Source organism: Lactuca virosa, chromosome 7 (assembly GCF_052849685.1).
Source record: "Lactuca virosa cultivar CGN04683 chromosome 7, Lactuca_virosa_CGN04683_v6, whole genome shotgun sequence".
Taxonomy (NCBI): Eukaryota; Viridiplantae; Streptophyta; class Magnoliopsida; order Asterales; family Asteraceae; genus Lactuca; species Lactuca virosa.
Genome location: NC_136432.1, coordinates 6,984,827 through 7,010,839, shown reverse-complemented (window position 1 = coordinate 7,010,839; position 26,013 = coordinate 6,984,827). Strand labels below are relative to the sequence as shown.

The 26,013-nt window shown below is 38.2% G+C and overlaps 1 pseudogene; it reads right to left on the bottom strand.

The window, feature by feature from the left end:
- Positions 1 to 349: 349 nt before the first annotated feature.
- On the bottom strand, positions 350 to 25,306 carry LOC145126360 (receptor-like protein 44; annotated as a pseudogene).
- Positions 25,307 to 26,013: the final 707 nt, after the last annotated feature.

Below are 26,013 nucleotides of genomic sequence, written 5' to 3'. Positions count from 1 at the left end.
CGACATGGTATGGTGGGGTTGAGACTGTGTAACTTTGTGTTGTAAGTCAATAGACCAGGGAATTCCAACCGGAAGGTTGTGGGCCAGGGGTAATCCAACCAAGAAGGTTATGGACTCGTTATGTATTAGTCATTCCAACCGCAAGGTTGTTGGCCGAGGAATTCCAGCTGCAAGGTTGTGGGCCAGGGGGTTGTGGACCCGTTACCTGCTTATTTGATATGTTTTATATGGTGGTATTTTGGGAGAACTCACTAAGCTTTGGCTTACGGTTTTAGTTTATTGTTTCATGTACTTCTAATGATCGAGGGAAGGCGGAGGCGTAACCGTACATATCCTCGGTTTCATGGACTTATGATTTTGGGATACTCTGATATTGACAAACAATTTGGAAACAATGATTTTGTAAACATTTATGATTTTGGATTGTTTTGAAAATTTTAAAATTGTTGTGATTTTTGGTGTTGTTACAAAAACACGATATGATTGACCGATTTGCCAGCCACTCAAGCTCAACAACCCACTTCCCAACCTGATCCCCATAATCACCACCACCGATAACCCTTTGCTATTTACCATAGGCAACAAACACCCATAAAGATCTTTATTACAATAATATGAGATGACATTGAATATGGGTAAGTTCCCTGTAACGTCCCAATTTTTCAAACAAAAAATTCTTTTAAATCTAGAGTAAAACATCCAAAACCATAATTCATAGAAAACCAAGTATACAATTATTTCAAAACCATATATTTGAGTCATAAACTATATCAGAATAATAAAAACAAGGGAAGTCAAACATAAATCAACAGTGATGCGCACGCGGTACAGTCGAGCTGGGGCCTTTCATCTAACAACAATACCACCTAAAGCAGGCTATAAAAAATTCACAGTGTTATCTCCCAACCTAGACATCACTATATTGCATGTATAGACGGAAGCATGCTAATACCATTTCATAGTGGTATCCCACACTATCAACAATTCTACTTGTTCCTTAGTAAATTTGTAACTTTTCCTGATCCAGGTACGTATCCTGTGCTTTTGGTAGTATGGGCCCATACTACCTTCCACACCTATTCATGCTCATCCTAAGAATTGCCCCAAAGTTCCCAATTCACTACATACAACCATCACTAGATTTTCTAACATACACCTAGGTGCTCATACGAGCACACACATCTAATCTTTCCTAGAATCTCCGTCCAAGATTTCTCCCACTCTTGCTCTTGTACCACTTGAATTCTTTGTTGATGCCGACAGTTGCCTCATGAATACTGTTAGGTGCATTTCATGTACCCATTTTGTAGCTTTATTTCATAAAAGTACATTGCATATAGGCTTAAACTCATGCATCATGTTTTTCGGGATTTTTCATGAGGCAATTTCATTCAAATACTTTTGTGATATTTCAAGGACTTTTGGAGGTAGGATATTGTTGGAGGAGGTAAATAAAAGTTGCGGACAAAATTTCATGACTTGCGGAGCACCGAGGAGCAAGATATCAAAGAAATGAAGATTTTGGCTTTATAGAGATTTACACGGCCGTGTAAATGCAAGCATTGCGTTTACGCGGGCCGTGTAAATGACAGTGTTAATTTACGCGGGCCGTGTAAACGTAAATGCGGGTTTTAAAGCAGTTTTTCACCATTTTTAAAGGGGGGAACCGACTTTTTACTTTGGGGGGTCAACTTTTGGAGTAGAGAAGGCGATTTTCTTGAGGATTTTGAAGTTGATTAACACTTGGGAACATTTGATTTCATTTTGTAAGAACTTTAATTTTATTTTCTAGATTTGTGATCTTGTTCTAGTCATGAGTGGCTAGAACCCTAGATTCTCCAACTTTATGTCTTGACTTCTAGTTGTGATTTTAATCATATGACTTGATGTTTTCTTTCAATTTTTTATCTAGTGAATTTGATTTTGTTTCAATCAAATGTTTGATTCTAATTGTGATTCTTATTGGCCATTTGAATTAGGGTTAGATCATTCAAATTATCTAATTGCAAAATCCGTAATTGTTTTGTAAATTGGACTAGGTAACAAGCACTAAATTGATTTCTATTGAATGAATTTAGTGTAAATCTTATTCACACATTCTTATGCTCCCGAGCTTATGAGGAGTATTGAGTGTTGTTGGGAACATTCACATAAAGTTTAATGCAATCTTTCAACCTAATTCTAAGAGTTTGTTTAGATTAGATTGGTAAGGTTAGGATTAATCAAAGAGCTTGTTTTGGTTAATTATTGTGGTGAATGGGAAGTGTTAGAGCTTGTTAACACTTTCAAGTACCAACTTAGATAGAATTAAACAAATATCTTGTCATCCATGGAATCACATTGCTAATTTGTCTTGCATAGAGTTGGAGTACTTACAAATCTTGAACTTATTTCACTTAATCAATCATTTACTTATTGCTTTATTCTATAGTTTAAATCATTGCTTATAAATTCCCCCCATTCTGTGACCATTTTTGTACCTTACGCAAAAAGGTATAAACACTTGTCCCGTGTCTCTGTGGATCGACCCTACTTACCTTGTACTACGTTTTTAGTGCATAGTAGTAGTGTTTAAGGAGTCATTTGTACCCTTTATTTGTTGGGTTTGACACGCTTAACAAATTGGCGCCGTTGCCGGGGACACGGTGTTACTAATTGTTTATGCCAAGCATTTTGTGAGCAGGTGCTTTAAAAAAAAAAAGAAAAAAAAGTCAGGTAGAAGATAAGTTTTCAATTGAAGGAAGTGGCGAGAAGGTTAATGTGTTGTAAAGGCCCACCTACTTAGAACAAAGCACATTCAGGGGCCAAGTCGAGCCAACGACTTAAAACAAGGGCAGCTAATCGGGTGGCAACCCGAAGTTTTTTTTTTCTTTCTTTTAAAACTTTTTAGTCTTTGGTAAATTTCAATTTTTTTTTAATGTCCCAAATGGTTTTAAACTTATTTTTTATGCCTAGAAAATGAATCTCCGGCTCCAAAAATACTTCACGGATAGCTTGGGGAGGATGAAGAGGAGGTTCACACCACAATTGTGAGGCACCAAGAAAGATTTGGTAAATTCTTTCCATATCTTTAATCGTTCATATTTTACTTAAAATTCAATTGGTGTGCATTTGTGAATGTTTTAGACCCATTCCCAAATCAGCTACCATCCTCCACCATCCGACTCTTAATAGGCCTACTATGCCTCTCTCCAAGCATCGAGGACGATGCTATATTTTAAGTTTGGGGAGGGGCATTCATCCATGCATAAATTCCGTTGCATGTAGGTTGCATTAATTTTGTACATATTGCATTAATTTTTATTTTCTTGTTCATTTTTCTGCATAGAAAATTTTTCAAAAACCAAAAAGATTTTCTTTCTATTCTAATTTTTATTATTTTCTTTGCATTTTGTTTGCATCCAAATTTTTGCATTGCATTCTTTGAAAAAAAAACAATTGATCCAATCCCAAGCAACCGAATCTTTTCGAAACAGTTGAGCTGGTAAATGAGTCATGTGCCTTGAGATTAGACTTGCTCTTTTTATTGAAAATCTAAAAGCAAGTTAATCGCACACGAACACACCTCCCGAAGCTACTTGTGCAAAACAGAAAGTGAGAAGATTGTCAACATTTGAGCATAACAGCAGGTATGAGTCGATTCTTTGGGACATATGACTGGTCTTATGAGTAGTAAGTGCTCAATTGAACTTAAAATGCCAAATAAAAAAAATGCAACATTTTAATGTCCCGAGCCTTCCAGCGCTCTAAAAAGTCTTTTCTACTCATTCCCTTTTATATACCCTGCTTGGGGACATAGCTTTCAACTATACTTACGGGTCTTTGCATGTTAACCTTTAGTCCCTTGAAAAATGTCTTAGAAGTCCTCACGGTAATAGACCGTGAGATGTCCCACAATAGAAAAGTCAAGGACGAAAATATAAAGAAATTGGCCAAATAAATTAATTAATTAATAAGAGTGTTATGTGTTAACTTAGTTATTTGTATTTGTGTTGCTTAAAAAAAAAAAAAAAAAAAAAAAAAAAAAAAAAAAAAAACTATTATTAAGTTAATCTGTGACCTTTGGGATTCGAACAAGTAAACTCTGAGGGGTGTTTTACATCTAATCGCCTAAAGCTAAATTGTTTGGGACTGATTGAGTTGAAAATTCATTACATAGGTTCCATAGAAAGTCATGAACTTAATAATAGCAAATAAAGCTAATCTGTGGCCTTTGAGCTTCGGGCAAGTAAACCCGAGGGATCTCTTTAAATATAGCACACTAAGGTCATTTGATTTGGATGTGTTGGTTGGAAGCCCGTTACACGGATTTCAAAGAAAGCCATGAGTTTTATTTGTAAAAAATATAATTAAGAAGTTTGTATATAATTGTGTTTATAGTTTAATTGAATATTGTGTTTAGGAAAAATACTTGGCTGTCAAAAGATTCCCTTGGACTTGGATTTGAACTTATGACATTGGACTGAATGTTAATTACTTTGACTGGTGTAAGTGGTTTGAAGTTTGTAACCAATCTGGATAAATATTAGGGAATTTTTAGAAAAGATTTTTCAGAAAAAGATTGTTGTTGATCAACAAATAGCTGGAATCGGGCATTGTTATATTTTATGAAACAAAGATGGTTGAGCATGTTTTGTCACATATAATTTCACGAGAGTAAGACCATAATTTGTTCCAAGAATTGACTTGATGATATTGAAAGGGAAATAGTGTTGTGATCTTTGATTCTGTTGAGTTGTATTAGGGAGTGGCCAAAGTCTTATTTCTATTATCATATAATATTTTGAGACTAAAGCCAAGTTGACTCAAGGCATGACAGGTACATTCTCAACTATGGTACAAAACAGGGTTAATTGGGTTGGATACATTTTTTCATGTTTGTTTTGATTTCTTGCATCAAGTTTCAAAAAAAAAAAAGTTTAACTTTGATTTTCTTTTCTTCTCTTTTATTTTATTTTCTCCGGTTTAAATTTTCTTGTTCTTTCTTGAGGACAAGAAAGGTTTAAGTTTGGGGAGATTTGTTAGGTGCATTTCATGTACCCATTTTGTAGCTTTATTTCATAAAAGTACATTGCATATAGGCTTAAACTCATGCATTTTGCATGTTTTTCGGGATTTTTCATGAGGCAATTTCATTCAAATACTTTTGTGATATTTCAGGGACTTTTGGAGGTAGGATATTGTTGGAGGAGGTAAATAAAAGTTGCAGACAAAATTTCAGGACTTGCGGAGCACCGAGGAGCAAGATATCAAAGAAATGAAGATTTTGGCTTTACATAGATTTACACGGCCTTGTAAATGCAAGCCTTGCGTTTACGCGGGCCGTGTAAACGTAGATTTCTGCACAGTATATTTTTGCGTTTACGCGGGCCGTGTAAATGACAATGTTAATTTAAGCGGGCCGTGTAAACGTAAATGCGGGTTTTAAAGCAGTTTTTCACCAATTTTAAAGGGGGGGAACCGACTTTTTACTTTGGGGGGTCGACTTTTGGAGTAGAGAAGGCGATTTTCTTGAGGATTTTGAAGTTGATTAACACTTGGGAACATTTGATTTCATTTTGTAAGAACTTTAATTTCATTTTCTAGATTTGTGATCTTGTTCTAGTCATGAGTGGCTAGAACCCTAGATTCTCCAACTTTATGTCTTGACTTCTAGTTGTGATTTCAATCATATGACTTGATGTTTTCTTTCAATTTTCTATCTAGTGAATTTGATTTTGTTTCAATCGAATGTTTGATTCTAATTGTGATTCTTATTGGCCATTTGAATTAGGGTTAGATCATTCAAGTTATCTAATTGCAAAATCCGTAATTGTTTTGTAAATTGGACTAGGTAACAAGCACTAAACTGATTTCTATTGAATGAATTTAGTGTAAATCTTATTCACACATTCTTATGCTCCCGAGCTTATGAGGAGTATTGAGTGTTGTTGGGAACATTCACATAAAGTTTAATGCAATCTTTCAACCTAATTCTAAGAGTTTGTTTAGATTAGATTGGTAAGGTTAGGATTAATCAAAGAGCTTGTTTTGGTTAATTATTGTGGTGAATGGGACGTGTTAGAGCTTGTTAACACTTTCAAGTACCAACTTAGATAGAATTAAACAAATATCTTGTCATCCATGGAATCACATTGCTAATTTGTCTTGCATAGAGTTGGAGTACTTACAAATCTTGAACTTATTTCACTTAATCAATCATTTACTTATTGCTTTATTCTATAGTTTAAATCATTGCTTATAAATTCCCTCCATTCTGTGACCATTTTTGTACCTTACGCAAAAAGGTATAAACACTTGTCCCGTGTCTCTGTGGATCGACCCTACTTACCTTGTACTACGTTTTTAGTGCATAGTAGTAGTGTTTAAGGAGTCATTTGTACCCTTTATTTGTTGGGTTTGACACGCTTAACAAATACAATCCATAAATAATCAAGTATAAGTTAGACATTCGAATGTATATCTCTACCCTAAGGTATTTATCAGACAAGAACATACAATAAGGCCGAATCAAGAATTCTATGGCTATTTAATACTAATTATGTACAATTCTAAAGCATTTACTTAACAATTAGTTAATATTAGCATGAGCATCAAATAACACATAACAAACAATCCTAAGGCAACAAAGCATCTTAAAGATCAAGCAATTCTAACATGAAGTTATTGGAAATATCTTTAGCCTACATACTAGCATGGATTTCTAACATATCACATATGATAATATATCATAAGTATGGATATTTTGGGAATTACTTTCCTTTCCGAGCTCCAAATGTATGTACGCATCACATCTTTCCTCCTTTGTATAAAATTCTTTTTAAAAATTTGTAACATTTGAATTTAATGTATTTTTCCTTTTTTCCCTTAACCTTAAAACTCTTGCATTTTGGTCCCTAGTCGAGTACGTTGGGCGTACGCTAGGAGTATGATGGGAGTACTGGCTCGATAGCTTGGTCGCGGAGGCACCCATGTACGTGGGGTGTACGTGGAAGCACATAGGGCGTACGTGGAAGTACGTAGGGCGTATAGTCACCTGGGGAAAACCCTAATTTTTAGGGTCTTTGCCCTATTTAAACACCTTAAGTTGCTCTTCGACCTTCTTATGACCAGCCTCCACCTCTCCAAACCCTAAGAACGAAAACCTAATTGCCATTTGAGTGTTTTGAGCTTGGAAGTGACCTTTAAAGGTGTTTTTGATGATCTTGAAGGAAGAACAACTCTTGGAAGTTACATTGGTGTGGTTGGAGCTTGTGGATCCAAAATTATCACCAACTTGGAAAACTTTTGGAGGTATAAAGCTCTTAACTCGATGGTTCATTATGTTAGATCTAGTTAGGGCTTGTTTTGTGCATTTTATGGTCCCTTGTGTCATGATTGTGAGTATGAGCTACTCCAGAAGCTAGGGATGATATATCTTAGCAATTTTGAGGTTCCTTGTGGATAAAAATGCAATCTTGATGTGTTGTATTGGACCATGCATGAGTTAGGGTTCTTATTATGGGTTTTATTTGTCAAAATCAAGTATTGGGTCCCATTAAGACTTCCAAAGGAGTAAAGTTGCCAACTTTACGTGTTAAGGTGTCACACCCCCAAACCAAGGATGGCGGAAACGTCCGGGGATGGGATGACTTCATGTATAGTATCATAACAACAAATATAATAGTGACCAAAGCAAATACAACCATCATAAATATAATTGAAAAAGTTACACCATAGTATGAGTTTACATGTTTCAAAAATCAATTACATTGTGATGACAAAATGAATTATTTGACGTTTTAACGTCCCATCCTCAAAAGCTGCTGGTTACATGTTTCACTTATTTCCTGAGAATACAAGTAGTTTTGAAAAAGTGTCAACAATTAAGTTGGTGAGTTCATAAGCTTTTGAATGCTGAGTTCAAAAAACCTTTGTTTGTAAATGTAATGAATACCCAAGAAAAATCCAATATTTTCCTTATAAAATGTTATGTAGTCTTAAATTCCAAGACCGAATGTATGTGTGTGTTTCGTACTTGTAACGTGTTTGTAAATGTAATGCATACTCAAGAAAAATCCAATATTTTCCTTATAAAATGTTATGTAGTCTTAAATCCCAAGACCGAATGTATGTGTGTGTTTTGTACTTGTAACGATGTATGCAGTTTTGAATAGATAAAAAACCCTTTTTAAAGTAGAATTTCCCGTAAACTTGAAATGTCGTTAACTCCCCATGTGAGTCGCTATAACCATACTATAACTAGATGAACCTACCACAACGTTTTTCAGACGTCAGAATGTTATGACATTTGTCACCTGTAGACCTGCAGGTCCTACTGTAGCTAGCAGCAAGGTGTGGGGTGTCAATCCCAATATAGATCTGTATACAATTATCACGATCTCCCTACAAGAGACTCTGGTTATAACTTACATGAATTTTAACATGTACTCTAAGAGTACAATGAAGAATTGTCTCACAATTTACGTTAACGAGTCTACGTGTGGTTTGAATGTAAAACCTTTTATGTGGTGGAAATAAATCCCCTTTTATGTAGTATGTTTGTAATGTAAAATCCATAAACTATACCTATTATAGTTTATTGTACGTGTTCGAAGTAAATGAAAACCCTTATCATGAATGACTAATTTTTGTTTATGATGTTAAACTAACAAGACATACATTCAACATTTAGAAACTTATTGTTATACACTTTGCTCAACATGTTACAAAGTGTTATTAATATTGTAAGCTATTTAACTAGTTTTTAACTTTTCTGCACTGTTTTAGAAAAATCACAGAAAAATCATACGAAGTCGAAAACTGAATCCGTAAACTCTGAGGGTTTAGAAAATATGTCTAGTTTGTTCATAAATTTTATTATGAGTTTTAGAAGTCTCTAACTTGTGTGAAAATGCTCAACTTCACAGACCGGTCCGAAGTTGTTTCTGGATTGATAGGCAGTTTTGTAAAAATCGCCATAAATTGTAGAAAAATCGTATGGAGATGTGCAAGTAGTCATTAGAAAGATATAAATATGAAATATTTGCACCTTGCACAGTTTTGAAAACTAAAAAGTTTAAGATGTTCAAAACAGCCCGTGAATGGAACTGAGCTTTCCTGTTGAAAGCTGATGTTTGAGATTAGTTAAGTTTTTGGTGTTATAACTTGTATTCCCCCCATAAAACTTGAAGAAAACATGAAAATGTAAGGGTATGAACTCACCTTGTGTGGTTCTCTGAGATGAATGTTGAAGGAAAGAGGTTTCCAAGTCAAGAACACATGGAGGTTGCTTGAGGATTTGAAGATTCTAATAACAAATATGACGATATTTGTATCAGAAATCCATGATTCGAATGAAGGAGTGTAGAATATTTAGAAGTAGGATGAAGATACTTACCAAGAGTGGAGGAGAAACTCAAGATCTTCCTGGGAATTTCGAGTTTTTAGAGAGAGAATGTGAGAGAGAGAAATGAGTTTACTTTTTGGGTGGAAATGAATGAGATCTAAAGGATGTGAGAAGTATTGACTCTTTGTATGTATGGGATTAAGGAAACTTGTTGAAGAAGGGTGAGAGTATAATGAATAGACTAGGGCTGATGGGAATAGTGACATGAATTTGTCATGGAGTGGGTATGGGAGTGGTTGGTGTCATAGCTTCTTGGAAAGGTCAACACTCATAGACAATATCTTGTACAAAATATATTATCCATAGTTAAAATTTTCCCCAAAATATGATTAAAATATGGATTTATGGGGTTTAATATGTTTAAATATGGGTTTGGGTGAAAATTCCCCGTCAAAATCATCAAAAACGAGCTTACGAAGCGAAAGTGGTCGAAAATCGAGAAGTGAGGAGCGAACCTGCGAGGTTTCAGTTCCTAATGCTGAGGACTAAAAGTAGGTTCGGTCCGAGAAGTCTTGCATGCGAAAGTGTTGTGTGGGAAGCGAAGGCGAAATGAACCGAAAGCAGGCGAAGCTTCGGTCCGAAGGGGCCTGATCCGAACCGAAGGGGGGTGTTCGGTCCTCAAGTGGTTTCGGACTTATGGGGAGTTTCGGTTCTTAGCAGGTTCGGTCCTTAGGGTTCGGTTCTTAAGGAGTAGTTTCGGTCCTTAAGGCCAATTTCGGTTCCTAAGGGAGGTTTCGGTTCTTAGAGGGGTTTCGGCCCTATATGGCTGGGGTTTCTCATAATCTTCCCGTTTCGAGTGGTTTTTTACTAAGTTAAGGGTCGGGATGCCCTGAGTGATTAGAAAAAGTTAAAAAGAGATTTTGAGAGATACTTGGGAGAGATTTTGTTTGTGACCTTTGTTAATGTTTATCCTCGTAATGCAAGGTTTGTAAACCCCGTTATGCCTCGTTATGAGTGTTATACACCCCCGTAAGGTATGTAGTTGTGTTTTATCGAGTCGTTACATCACTTATTCTGATTAGGGCTTAGATTTCTTGAACACATGAAACCTCTAAGCGATACTTTGTATTAAGATGGTGCGTTGTACAATAGAAAACATATTGTAAACCCTAATATACAAGGGTTAGATGACTTGACCGGTTTGACTTTTTGACTTTATTTGACTTTGTCTTGACCAAAAATTGACGGTTGTCACATCATCCCCCCGTTAGAAAGAATTTCGTCCTGAAATTAGCATTTCGACTGGGACTTCATGCGTTGGGGACAAGATGTGGGTATCTTTGTTTTATCTGCTCTTCGCGTTCCCAGGTGTACTCGGGTCCTCGTTTAACGTTCCAACGGACCTTCACGATGGGAATGCGACTTTGTTTTGTTCTTTTGATTTCTCGATCCATGATTTCAACCGGTTCTTCTACGAAGTGGAGGCTCTCATTGATTTCGATTTCGTCGGGTGGTATCACAAGAGCTTCGTCAGACAGACACTTCTTTAAATTTGACACGTGGAAGGTCGGATGTACATTTTTAGGTTCTTGTGGTGGTCGAAGTTTGTATGCCACTGGGCCAATCCTGACAATGATTTCGAACGGCCCAACGTACCTTGGATTTAGTTTCCCACGTTTATCAAAACGTATCATTCCTTTCCATGGTGCGACCTTCAGTAGTACTCGCTCACCAACCCGGAATTCCGAGGGTTTGCGTCGCGTATCTGTGTAGCTCTTTTTTCGATCTCGAGATGCTTCCTGTCTTTCTCTAATTTGTACGATCTTTTCCGTAGTCTCCCTTATGATTTCAGGGTCAATGAGGGTGCTGTTATGGACTTGCCCCTTTGCTATCTGTGTATCTCCTATTTCAGTTGTAGCACATGGTTCCTGGTATGTATTTTATTCAAGTATTTTGCGTTTTTGGTATGGGACTCGGCGAGTTGAAGGCCCAACTCGTCGAGTAGAAGTGGATTTGATTTGGGATTTAAATGACTGACTCGTCGATTCGGCTTCCAGACTCGACGAGTAGACTCTGACTGGACAAAACCCTAATCTAAGGGTTTGCACCCTATTTAAACATCTCATTCAGCCACCCTTCGTCCCTATTGCTTCCAGAAACCCCCCCATAGCAAACCCTAACTGTTTGTGTAAAGAGCTAAGGCATATGTGGTGTTTTTTGGTGATTTTGAACTCAAAGAAGAAGGAGAATCCTAGAGGAGTCAAGAGAAGACCAAGGGAGTTCAAGTTTGTGCATCATTTGCAGTTCCCAGAAGGTATAAAGTCGATACCTTGCTTGTTCATTTGTTAGATCCCTTTTTGGGGAGATTTAGGGCTTTTATAAGCCATTTTTGGTAACCAACCATGATTGCAAGATTGGTTGGGGGTTGGGGCTTCGGATCTGGGTCCATGAGGGAGTTACAAGGCAGAAAAGGGTTGCTTTTGCACCCATGGAAACCCCCATGCAACTTAAGAGTCTCTTTTAGAGCCTTTTAGGCTCAAAGTCTCATGCATGCACGTAAAGTTCGTAACTTTACGTGCTAGATCGAGTTTAGGGACCTAGATCTATCATTTGGACAAGAGTTGTACACCAGAAATCAAAGATATAGACTTGGACTGTATTGACTCGGCGAGTCGTTCTTGGACTCGACGAGTCCGAGGTTAGACTCCCCTTTTCTGTTATGGGTTAAGGAGACCCATCGGAGTGCTGGAAAGGTTTTAGAGGGTCCGGGGGAGTGACCCAACGTATTGGGATAAGCCATAGTCCTGGAGTTCATAGGACTCGGCGAGTACATGAACAGACTCGGCGAGTCCAAGGCAATCTCCCAACGTTCGAAGATGAACTCGACGAGTTGTTCATACAACTCGGCGAGTCAATGGCAGACTTGTTCATAGGATGGGGATGAACTCGACGAGTTGTTCATACAACTCGGCGAGTCGGATGAAGGTTCAGTCGAGGATGTTTTAGAAGGAGGACTCGTCGAGTCGTTCCTAAACTCGACGAGTAGGGGCGTGAAGAAGGGCAGATGAAAGGATAGGGACTCGACGAGTTGGCGGCCCAACTCGACGAGTCAGGTCAACTGGAAGTTGACTTTGACTTTGACTTGGTCAGGGGTAAAATAGTCATTTTACCCTAAGAGTAGCTATCAGTGTCTGATTAAGTGTTTTATGGATTTATAGTTGGAGGATCACCGGAGCAGCAGTCAGACATCTGCCGATCAGTTTTTCAGCAATCATCCTTGCGAGGTGAGTTACCTTCCAGTAGCGGTGGGTCTACGGCCACAATGCCGGCCCACCAGTAGGAGTTGTATGATAGATGATTGTCTTTGTGATATTCATCTAGGGTTGCTACTACCTGATATGTTTATGTGCTAGTATGATATGTTATATGTGATAGTGGTAGTAGGGGGAGAATAGTCCCCAAGTTCGGTCGTTAGGACCAAAGGGTAGGTCGGGCACCCCAGCATTGTCTGACAGTATGCTTATGTTATGATATTATGTGATAGTAATAGGAGGTGAAATAGTCCTCGTATGTCGGTCGTAAGAACCGACGGGTAAGTCAAGCACCCTAGAATGGCTTGACCTGGGTAGTCAGGCACCCCAAAATTGTCTGGCAGTACGTGTGTGTTATATGGTAGTAGTAGGGGGTGAAATAGTCCCCAGTAGTCGGGCAAAATAGACCGACGGGTAAGTCAAGCACGCCAGAATGGCTTGACCAGGGTAAGTCAAGCACCCCAGAATGGCTTGACCTGGGTAGTCATGCACCCCAGAATTGCCTGACAGTATGTTATTGTATGGTGTGTGGTATGATGGGGGAACTCACTAAGCTTCGTGCTTATAGTTTTCAGTTTTGTTTCAGGTACCTCTTCAGCGAAGGGGAAAGAGCCGGCGCGGTAGCTGCACATCACACACACACGTTGGATTTCCGCATTACGAGATTCTTGGGATTGTACTCTGACATTATTATATTTATGGTTGGGTTTTCAGACATGGGATATTGGTCTTATGAAATGATATGTCTTTGCTATGTTTTCTTATGGAAGTTTATAAATCAATTAATTAAAAATGAAATTTTTGGGCTCGAAATTTGGGATGTTACATCAGTCCATCGCAGCGGTGATCTGCACTTGTGGCTATAGAGAGCTTCGAATGGAGCGACCTTGATGTTAGGGTGATAGCTGCTGTTGTATGAAAATTCAATGAGCGGTAGGAGGGTATCCCACGCTTTACCGAAGTCAATCACACAAGCTCTTAGCATATCTTCCAAGGTTTGAACAGTTCTTTCGCTCTGTCCGTCGGTATGTAGGTGGTAGGCCGTACTCATGTCTAGCCTAGTCCCTGAAGGACTGCCAGAATCGCAAAATGAATCTACTATCTCTGTCAGAGATAATGGATATTGACACACCATGCAGTTGTACAATCTCTTTGTTGTACGTTCTAGTAAATTTCTCCATCTTGTCGGTTCCTTTGATTGGTAGGAAGTGCGCGGATTTGGTCAACCTATCAACGATTACCCAAATGGCATCGAGACCACCCATTGTCTTGGGTAACTTGGTTATGAACTCCATGGTTATCCGCTCCCACTTACTTTTGGGTATCACTGGTTGTTGTAGGAAATTCGAAGGCTTCTGATATTCTATCTTGACCTTGGCACAAGTCAGATACTTGCCCACATATGTAGCGATGTCAGTTTTCCTATTCGGCCACCGATATCACTTTTTGAGGTCTAGATACATCTTGTCTGAGCTTGGATGAACGGAGTAGCGAGTTTTTGTGTGCTTCGTTCGTGACGACGTCTCTGAATCCACCAACTTCGGTGTCCAGATTCGGTTCATGGGATAATGTAATGCCCGTGTTTCTAGGCTAGACATTAATATTGACATGATAGTCTAGGTTAACCTTTGTGACTCATTTTGGAGAAATGAAAAGGAATTATGTGAAAATTATGTGTTTTATGCTTAATTATTAGGATTTAATTAATTAAGATTAAAAATGAGCGTCGAAAATAAATATTAGATAAAACCGATATTTATTGATAAAGTTGTAGTAGTCGTGACAAGGATTACGGATATATAAAGAATGCCGAAATCCGAGTTATAACGAAGAAGTTATGACCTGTCGAAGTTTCGCGACAAACCGGCACGGTGCCGAATGTCGTAAAAAGTGAGTTTTTGATAAACTACTTTTTAGCCTTAGTGATCTAAACGAAACTCGTAGTATTCGCTAAACCGAGAAGTTCGATAAAAAGAACGCCCAAATCTGACTTCGTATGAGGAAGTTATGATTTTTCGAAGTTTCGGCTTAGCAGCAGACAGCTAAAAACTCGAATTTTAGATCGAGTGATTTTTTGCCGACATGACCTAAACGAGAATTGAAGGTCTCGTCATTAGTAGCACAACGGTAAAAAGTCTGACGAAAACGGACGTCGGATGAAGAAGTTACGAATTTTTAACGGATTTCCTGTCCCGGTCTGTTAAAAATAATAATATAAAAAATAAAGTGAAAATTTTCCGACGAAGTCTAAACAAAAGTTGTAGAGCATAATTTTTTCTACGCGTGCATATAAAGAACGTCCAAAACGGAGCTCGTATGAGAAAGTTATGGATTTTACAAGATTTGACACAATTTTCGAGAAAAATCGTATGATTAGTGATTGCCACGTCACCCTCGCTCAGAGCTGGCCACGTGTCCGAAGCTGCTGTGTGGCATGTCCGAGAAGCGACGCGTGTCGCACAGGTGTCCGAAGAAGCAACGTGATCCTCGCATGCAACCCACGTGATCCGACCCGCATGTAGGCTTCTGATTCGACCGAGGAGGAGGCCCAATCCGAAGCGAGCATCTGTCCGAACCGAGGCTGCTGACCAATCCGAAGCTCGCAGCTGGTCCGAGCCTCGCACCGCCTTAGCCTCCGAACCTCGCAGACTGCGACGCGTGTCTGCTTCTCGCTGCTTCGGGTCCGAACCTTGGGCCTATATATAGAAGGCTTGCGAGATCTTCCGGGTACTTTTGGAAAATTGGCAATTTTGGCCCCTTTTTCAATATTTTGGCTATTTTCACATCCCCCGAAGCCCCGGTATCGATTATAACCCCCGGAATACGCCACGAAATGCCCGTGAAGCCCGAAAAAATTTATCTTTTCGGTTTCGAAGCCCGGCCCTCGCAGAGCCCGGTTTCTCAATAAAACTCCTGGTTTTATTAGAAACGATCGTTTTAGGAAACGAATTGCTGTCCGATTTTCATTAAATCAAGTGAGTGTATAGTCACTTTCATCTTACACATAGATATGAAGTATTTTATATAAAAATACGTGATATGTGTATATATGTTGTTTGTTTATTTGAGATGGATGTTGAATGAATGTTTTATACATGTTTAAAATGATTTAAAATGTATATATATTTTATCTTCAAATATGTTGGGTAAAACATGGGTAGATAAAGTATGAGGGATAAAAGTACAGTATAAATGTACGTTGGTAGCTATGAATTTAGTACAGTATAGATGTACGTTGGTAGCTATGTATTTAGTACGTTGGCAGCTATGAGACTTCGTGCCTATTAGATAAACTCTGGCGACGATGTAACTTCGTGCCTATTAGATAAACCCTGGCGATGATGTGACTTCGTGCCTATTAGATAAACCCTGGCGACGATGTGACTTCGTGCCTATTGTATAAACCCTGGCAACTATGAGACGTAGTGCCTATTGTATAAACCCTGTCGACTATGAGACGTAGTGCCTATTGTATAAACCCTGGCGACTATGAGACGTAGTGCCTATTGTATAAACCCTGGCGACTATGAGACGTAGTGCCTGTTGTATAAACCCTAGCGACTATGAGACGTAGTGCCTATTGTATAAACCTTAGCGACTATGAGACGTAGTGCCTATTGTATAAACCCCGGCGACTATGTGACGTAGTGCCTGTTGTATGAACCTTGGGCAGTGATGGACTTCATGCCTATTCCTTAGGATGAATCCTTAGGAATGAGTGAGATTTGATTCTTAGGGTAAATCCTTAAGAAATAAATAAGATAATGGGGATTGGGTAATTGGGTTGATTGTTTGATGTTTAAGCATAATAAATTATTTATTGTGGGTTGAAAACCCTATATGCTCACCAGGCTCCCAAGCCTGACCCACTCAGTTTGTTTGTATCACAGGTATCGATACGAAGTTATTTTACACTGAGAGATTAGAAGAGATGTAGATCACTAGTGTAAGTGTGTGTAAGTTCTGTTTATGCTTATGTTTCTGTATTGACGATGACATCCCAATAGTTTAAGTGAATAAAATACATTTCTTCAGAAATGATTTAATAATATAATTATCATGTTTTTATGGGAACAAATTCCGCAACACCTTTTAAAAGGATTACTCTGATTTTATTTTAAAAAGCATAAACGAAATCGGTCTTTTCTGGCCGAGAAATTAGGGGATGTCACAGATAATGTGCCCCGCCGCTCTTGCCTTCTAGGTTTTTATGATCGGTGAAGGTTGTACATTTCGTGTCGTAGAGATAGTGCCTCCAGATCTCTAGGGCGAATACTACTGCTCCTAGTTCGAGGTCATGTGTGACCTAGCCGACCCCGTACGTCTTTAGCCGTTTTTGAGGCATAAGTAATGACTTCTCCTCGGAGCACTGCATAGGGCCTGCTTTAGCGTTTGGAGGGCGGTTTCTTGCTTCTCTATCTAAGTGATTTTTGATTCTCGTTTGTCGTTCCAGCGGATATTCACCATCTCGTCTGCTGTTTAGATCGGTAGGGAATGTATGGGTTCAGTTTGCTTGACCAGACTCATTCAAACGGTAGAACGTCCACTCGTAGTCCAGGGTGGCTTTGTCCTGGAGTTCATGGTAGGACTCATACCTAGTCCATCTGTCGTCACTTTGTGCATACAAGCCGTATATAATTAAGATTGGTAAGACAGTTGGATGGGTGACTCTGCCCCAAGTCCACAACCAGACAAGGAACAGGAAATAGGGCAGAAACACACATCCAATGTCCATATAATCTTAATTATATATCGTCCTCGCGTAAACACTTAGTAGTGATAGGTTGACTGTATTCGTCCCCAGTCTTTATGCTTGAACTTTTTCTGCTGCATGTGTGATATTCCCGAAGGGTCTGCTGGGAATACTTCGGAAAGGTTTCAGATGGCATAATACTCCTCTATTGAGTACTTCGAGGTTTCGTAACGAGAGATGACCCGGGGGTCCGTGTCGGATTTGTGGTTATGAGAGACGAGGGTTTCGATATTTAGTTGGTTAAGCGAAGGATCTTTTCGTAGCACATGCAATTGGTATGGTGAGGACCAAACCAATCCATATCGAATGACGACATCAGATCTTCCTAGTAAAACATGTGTTAGGTTGTGTTCGAATGGAAAATTTGTTAGGGACTTAGAGCATCCTGTGTTTCTTGTTAGTACGTTCTGTGTTGGTCGGTGTTATTATTACTGCAGATGATTCACATTGCAGCAACTAGTACTGATAGTTAATGTGTTCTGATAGCTAGCGATGATACTTCATATTATGATCCCTAACAGGTCTCTCTATGATCGCTCGATGTATATAAGTGTTCTGATTTGATTGAACGAGAGAGTATTTTAACTACTCTTTTAAAGACGATAATCTTAGCAACATACCACGTACATTACAAACACATGGTACTTAAATGTTCTTGTTTTTGAACTATTCCCAAAAGTCCTAAGAAGGTTCCTTGCTGCTTCTGTTAGTTCAGTTGTCACACTCCTCCTGCCCCTTCGTCATTCCTCTCGGTTGGACAATCTCTCTTGAAGTGTCCCGCCTCACCGCATAGGTGGCACACTGGACTTATACTGGTATTGGTGGTTGAAGCAATGTGCTGGGTCTGGGTCCTGCAGAAGCGGGTAGTATGCCCGTTCCTGTTGCAATTTTTACAGTGCAACACCCGGCAAACCCCCTTGTGATGGTAGTTACACTTTGGAAGTGTTCCAATATATCGTATGTCCGGTGCTTGAGTGACAGATGTTGTGGCTAATGTCGAGGCATGTGTCGTGACTACTGTTGTAATTGCAGGGGCAGCCACGGATTGTTGTCTTTTAGCGAGTTTTTAAGATAGGTTGTGTTCGTTCTTGTTCCAAAACTTTCGTTTCTTGCTCTTAGGTTTGTGGTCTGAGGCGTCTTCGTTGGTAGTCACCCGCTGGTGTTCTTGATTGTTACTGCGGTTAGTATTGCCGGCACCGCCTCTGTCTCCGCTGGCATTGTTAGAATTGAGTTGCACCATGACGGCTGTCACGACTGCCGTGATCGCAACTTGAAAAGTAGCAGAGTCTATCTGCAGGATTTGTGCCTTGCTAGTTGGCTGGTTACCTCCTTGTGAAGACATAACTCTGTTGCATGGCGAGAATCGATTTCGTGAGTAGGGATGATTACCTCTAGTTATATCCTTACAATTTATATACACATATATAAATTTCGCACTTTACTGAACTATTCTCGATGTTCCTGCTAAACATTCTTGCGACGAAGTTATGGTGATGGGTAGAAGTAGGTGTTGTACGAATGTTAAATTTACCCATCCTAGTTACTATCTTTGCCCAAACACACTTAGCTGAGGAGTTCCGATGGGATCCGATGCATTAATGCTGGTATGATCGCACCCTATAGGTCTACGAAAAAGGCACCTTTCAACCATAATGTTTAAAAGGTGAGATGATAATGAGTCTTCAGAAATGGCCATACGTTGTGAGTTATCTAACTAAGTTTATCTTAGCTCTAAGTGTATCATATTCCGATTTTTATGGTGTTCTGAAAACAATTCATAATGAAAGTCTATATATAATAAACTTATGAATTTTTAGTAGTACTGTTCCAAATGAAATCTTGTAACTTGATCCATGCTAGGTCCTTCCTACCACCAATTGATGTATACTTAGTTATATATAATTAAGACTTAATAGACCTTCGAATCTAATGGGTCTTCCCTAAGCCCACAACCAAACAAGGAACAAGATCTAAGGCGGACACACCATTTCTGAGTCGATAGACTCTTAACTATATATAACTTTATTATATACACTAAGTAATGGTAAATTAACCCTTAGTAACGACAAACATTGTTATGAATTTAGTGGCAGTGCCCCCAATGAAATAATATGTATGCCCATTTCATTGATATGATTCTAGTATATATAGTTTTGAAGAAAATTTGACCTTGATGCAGGTCTACATCACATCATTGCAAGGAAAAGTTCTGACAGCAAATAAATCCCTCGACTACGAAGTTGATGCGCCCCGTAGTTCTGCCAACCTTCGCTTGGCTGCGACCACTCTCTTTTCGAGTGCTGAGTGCCTTTCCTGACATTTCTTTGCCTCCGCTCGAGCGGCGATAAGGTCCTTAATGAGTTGGTCTCTGAAATAGTAGTCTCTTTCTAAGTCTCGAGTACGTGATATGGTAGTGTCCGTAGCAGCATGTAGCTCCCGGACTCGATTTGCAGCCTCCCTGATTTGATCCCCGATGTTCGTGATCAGCTGGGCCATCACCGGGAGGGCTCTGTCAGCCCCCCCCTGGTTGAATTCATAGTAACCTCGTTGGTCTCCAAATGGTGATCGCTTGTCGTTGCTGACGACTCCACCCCTCGATCACGATTGCCCAACGGGGCACATGTCCGATGTAGTTGAAACGGTTCGCGGGAACCCGGGCTATGTACGGAGAGTTGATGACCTCTGGCTCCACTTCCTACTCTTCCCATTCGTCTTCTTCGGGCTCTTTCCTCGAACACCTCTTTTGGGATCCTCTTCTGGTTCTTCTCCTAACCATCCACCCTTTCTCGGGTTCAGAAAGTAGGGGTTGCCTGGTAAGTTGAATCTTGTCATGATGTCCGTGTGAGAATAGGAGGGGTAAGAGGCATATAATATAGTCATATTCCTATAAATACTTATAGGGTTTTGATTCTCATTAGTTACTTCTATAATGACATAATGCATACCAGTTATATACTTAACAAAAGATATGATAGGCCTTCGAATAAGTGATCATACTCTAAGACCACAACCAAACAAGGAACATGAAGTAAAGCAATGATCACAGATTCTAAGTCTATGACATCTAAGTTATATATAACTTTAGCGTATCCACTTAGTGATTATAGACCTACTAGCAAGGATCTGTTTAGTTTTCACATAAGTTATAGTATCACAAAATACTCCTATAGTATTTTTAAATGTTATGTTTGGTCTTAGCGATTTTCTTGTATGAGAAGTTTTTAGGCTTGTTGCTCACTACGACCATTCCCCGACATACATTAGTCACACATCGGATAAATATACTTGATCAGACTATATTCATCCCAAGTCTGATTACATATCCCAAGGTCTACTCGTAGTGTCCAACTCCTCATTTTACTTTTGTATCGACCTAGATATGACGCTATACTAGCATGTGTGCATGTATTCATACTTTTTAACAAGGAACTATTTGTTTCTAAAAGTATAGTTATTTGAAAATGTTAAATCATAGACTTTTAGTCCCAGTGTATTTATAGTTGTATATCTTATGTGGTTCGATATACTTAGTTCACTATACACAGTGCTCTGATACCAATCTGTCACACCCCCAAACCAAGGATGGCGGAAACGTCCGGGGGTTGGATGACTTCATGTATAGTATCATAACAACAAATATAATAGTGACCAAAGCAAATACAACCATCATAAATATAATTGAAAACGTTACACCATAGTATGAGTTTACATGTTTAAAAAATCAATTACATTATGATGACAAAATGAATTATTTGACATTTTAACGTCCCATCCTCAAAAGCTGCTGGTTACATGTTTCACTTATTTCCTGAGAATACAAGTAGTTTTGAAAAAGTGTCAACAATTAAGTTGGTGAGTTCATAAGCTTTTGAATGCTGAGTTCGAAAAACCTTTGTTTGTAAATGTAATGAATACCCAAGAAAAATCCAATATTTTCCTTATAAAATGTTATGTAGTCTTAAATCCCAAGACCGAATGTATGTGTGTGTTTCGTACTTGTAACGTGTTTGTAAATGTAATGCATACTCAAGAAAAATCCAATATTTTCCTTATAAAATGTTATGTAGTCTTAAATCCCAAGACCGAATGTATGTGTGTGTTTTGTACTTGTAACGATGTATGCAGTTTTAAATATATAAAACCCCCTTTTTAAAGTGGAATTTCCCGTAAACTTGAAATGTCGTTAACTCCCCATGTGAGTCGCTATAACCATACTATAACTAGATGAACCTGCTATAACATTTTTCAGACGTCAAAATGTTATGACATTTGTCACCCGTAGACCTGCATGTCCCACTGTAGCTAGCAGCAAGGTGTGGGGTGTCAATCCCAATATAAATCTGTATACAATTATCACGCTCTCCCTACAAGAGACTCTGATTATAACTTACAGGAATTTTAACCTGTACTCTAAGAGTACAATGAAGAATTGTCTCACAATTTACGTTAACGAGTCTACGTGTGGTTTGAATGTAAAACCTTTTATGTGGTGGAAATAAATCCCCTTTTATGTAGTATGTTTGTAATGTAAAATCCATAAACTATACCTATTATAGTTTATTGTACGTGTTCGAAGTAAATGAAAACCCTTATCATGAATGACTAATTTTTGTTTATGATGTTAAACTAACAAGAAATACATTCAACATTTAGAAACTTATTGTTATACACTTTGCTCAACATGTTACAAAGTGTTATTAATATTGTAAGCTATTTAACTAGTTTTTAACTTTTCTACACTGTTTTAGAAAAATCATACGAAGTCGAAAACTGAATCCGTAAACTCTGAGGGTTTAGAAAATATGTCTAGTTTGTTCATAAATTTTATTATGAGTTTTAGAAGTCTCTAACTTGTGTGAAAATGCTCAACTTCACAGACCGGTCCGAAGTTGTTTCTGGATTGATAGGCAGTTTTGTAAAAATCGCCATAAATTGTAGAAAAATCGTATGGAGATGTGCAAATAGTCATTAGAAAGGTATAAATCTGAACTATTTGCACCTTGCACAGTTTTGAAAACTAAAAAGTTTAAGATGTTCAAAACAGTCTGTGAATGGAACTGAGCTTTCCTGTTGAAAGCTGATGTTTGAGATTAGTTAAGTTTTTGGTGTTATAACTTGTATTCCCCCCCTAAAACTTGAAGAAAACATGAAAATATAGGGGTATGAACTCACCTTGTGTGGTTCTCTGAGATGAATGTCGAAGGAAAGAGGTTTCCAAGTCAAGAACACTTGGAGGTTGCTTGAGGATTTGAAGATTCTAAGAACAAATATGATGATATTTGTATCAGAAATCCATGATTCGAATGAAGGAGTGTAGAATATTTAGAAGTAGGATGAAGATACTTACCAAGAGTGGAGGAGAAACTCAAGATCCTCCTGGGAATTTCGAGTTTTTAGAGAGACTCGGTACAGCCTTGTGCTGACACATGAGTTGAAATAGACTTGGGGGTGAAATAGAACCGGGGGCGAAATAGACCTGGGGTGAAATAGACCCAATACAACCTTGGGCCGACACATGAGTTGAAATAGACTCGGCGGTGAAATAGACCCGATGTTGAAATAGACCCGGAACAAACTTGAGCTAGCAGATATGTATGGTATGCGGTATTTTAGGGAACTCACTAAGCTTTGTACTTACGGTTTTCAGTTTATGTTTTAAGTACTTCCGGATCGAAGGGGAAGAGCTCGGGATGATTTCATCGCGCACACACACACACCATGATTTCCGTCTTACTTGACTATGATGTATTTGGGATGTTTGACTGACATACTATGTTTTTCCTTTATGCTTTTATAAACATGTTTGATCGGTTATTTTATTAATATGAAAATGAAATTTTTGGTCTTAAATTTTAGGACGTTACAAAAATGTTTGTAAAAATCTTTGAGATCGTAGTATGAGTTTGGAATCACATGAGTGTTCATCCAAATAGAGCTCTGATACCAACTTGTAACGTCCTAAATTTTTAAACCAAAATTTTCTTCTAAATTAAGAGTACAACATTCAAATCCATTTTTCATAAAACCCCAAGTATCTACTTATTTCAAAAGCATAGATTTAAATCATAAGCTGTATCAGAATAATAAAAACAACGAAAGTCAAAACATAAATCAACAATGATACGTGTGCGGTACAATCAAGTTGGACCATTCGCTTTAACAATAATACCACTTAAAAACATTAAATTAAAATCTGTAAGCATGAAGCTTAGTGAGTTCCCCATAATACTACATAACACAATACACATATAATGCATACAAACAAGGATTCACGACTCTAATGTTGTTTCGCCAACAACATACGACGATGACTCACGAATGTCGCGTCGTTCCATCATCACAGGGCTTCACAACTCTCGTGTCATTTCGTCAACATTAGGGACTCATGACTCTCTGATGTTCCCCCATCGATAATGAGTATTATATGCTTACATGTCTCATGTTGTTCCACCATAAACCCCTCACAAATGAGTATTCTTGGCTTACAACTATCGTGTTGTTCTACCATCAACCCCCCATAGGCACGAGTCTTCCTTGGTTGTGGCATGCTTACCGAGGCATAATCCATTTTCTTGTTAAGTACTTAATTCCTTAGAAGAAGGGTTCAAACTTTCAGATTTGGTTCTTCTAACAAATGGATAAAGTTTCTAACTTTATCCTTTTTAAAGGCTCAATCTCAACAAAACTCTAAATCTAACTCCTCAAGGAACAAAACTCATGCATGACACAAAGGGAAGTACATGCATTCCTATTTTTATATCTCCTTACAAGTCCAGAAGTAAAATAGAACATCCATAAGGTTCTGGAGTTCTCCAAACTCCAAGAATACCCAGAAGGGACCAAAATATACCAAAATTCTCATTAATCTATATCTAGAAGATATATCACAATGGTGTAGAAAAGATGTGAGAATGTTGGATCTAAGTTGTTGCTCCTTGCACCAAGAACGATATCCTTTTTTCTTCCAATCTTCATAAAGAAAATAACAAATCTCAAGCTCCTTGCACCAAGAACGATATCCTTTTTTCTTCCAATCTTCATAAAGAAAAAACAAAGCTCAAAAATCTCTAAAGAGTCTAGGGTTTGGGAGGAAGAACGTTTATGGAGATGGGGGTTGCCAAATGAGGCAAACCTTAGAGAAAGAAGCCTTTACATAGGGCCCAAGGTATAATAATTAAGGTTTCACCAAACAGCTCAAGCGTGACACGCAACTTTACTGCCACATCACGATTCTCATTAAACTAACCACTACACGTTTTTCCTTTAACTTGTGTGTCGCGAAAACCCATATGTTGCGCCGCACTTTGATAAAAATCTCGGGTGTTACATACCCCATCCTGTTTCCCAATCTCATCGAAATAGGAACAAATAATTTGTTATTAGAAACATTGAAATATATAATCTCACCAAAGATCTAAGTTGCGATGGTATTGTGCCGGTAAGAATGTTATCGTGGAGTTCAATGACATTGAGACAAATGCACATAGGAAGGGAAGGTGGGCTGATGTCAGAGCGTTGGAGGAGAGGTTGACAAGGTATTAAAGTTAGCCGAGGAAAGGTCCGATGAGGGAGTTATTGGAAAGATCTAGTGATTGTAGGTTGGTACAATTGGAGATGTTAGGTGTGTGTGTGGGGGAGAGAGAGAGAGAGAGAGAGAGAGAGAGAGAGAGAGAGAGGTCTGGAGGGAGAGTTTGTAGATTCGACCATTGTTGCAAGTGGCTCCAATAAGGTTGGAATTGAAATTGAAACATAGGTTTGAGAAAGCGAATTTTGTCCGATTATGAAGGTTTTCGATAGGGTCTAGAAAGGAATCAAATAGATGGGTTAAACACGATTCATCTTCTGATCTAGGGTTGATGGTGGAAGGAAGATATAGATTAGGATCAACAAGAGTGATAATATGGGAACAACCATGTTATGTTAAGATTTAAGAGCAAAAAAAGTTTGAAAAGAAAAAACATGTAATTATAAAAACCTTTGACTATCAGAAGTCAATGTACACATAAATAATGTAACTAGGAAACCACAAATTAGGGAGAAAGAGACAGGGTTTTCAGTTTTCTCTTTCCTTCTCGGGTAGCCCAACATACGATTGTTAATTTTAATAACAATAGTTTGGTTCATGATGCTATGAAAACCTTTGACTATCATAAGTCAATCCATGTGGTTATAAAAACCTTTGACTATCAGAAGTCAATGTACACATCAATAATGTAACTAGAAACCTGATAATTTTGAGTAAAATGATATTTTAAACAAATAAATTTCGAGTTTAATGGTTTAACGGATAAAAAATAATAATTTAAATTTCAAGTTCAATAAACCTTATCATAAAACCAAATAATAACATACTTTAGAAGAATTTGCGTCAAATAGAAGCTTATAAATATGTGTACACAACCAAATGTGAAAGTGGTTAAGTGATTAAATCTTTTAGAAAATTTCAAGTTTTTAATACATTAATAAAAAAATGAAGATCGAATGATATGGCATTTTAACATTAATAAAACAATTATAACAAATTCAAAATATTTATATCGTATAAAAAGAAAAACAAACTTAATTAACATATATAGAAGATTGTGTTCACGAACATCATTAATTGAAAAAGAGTATAAATG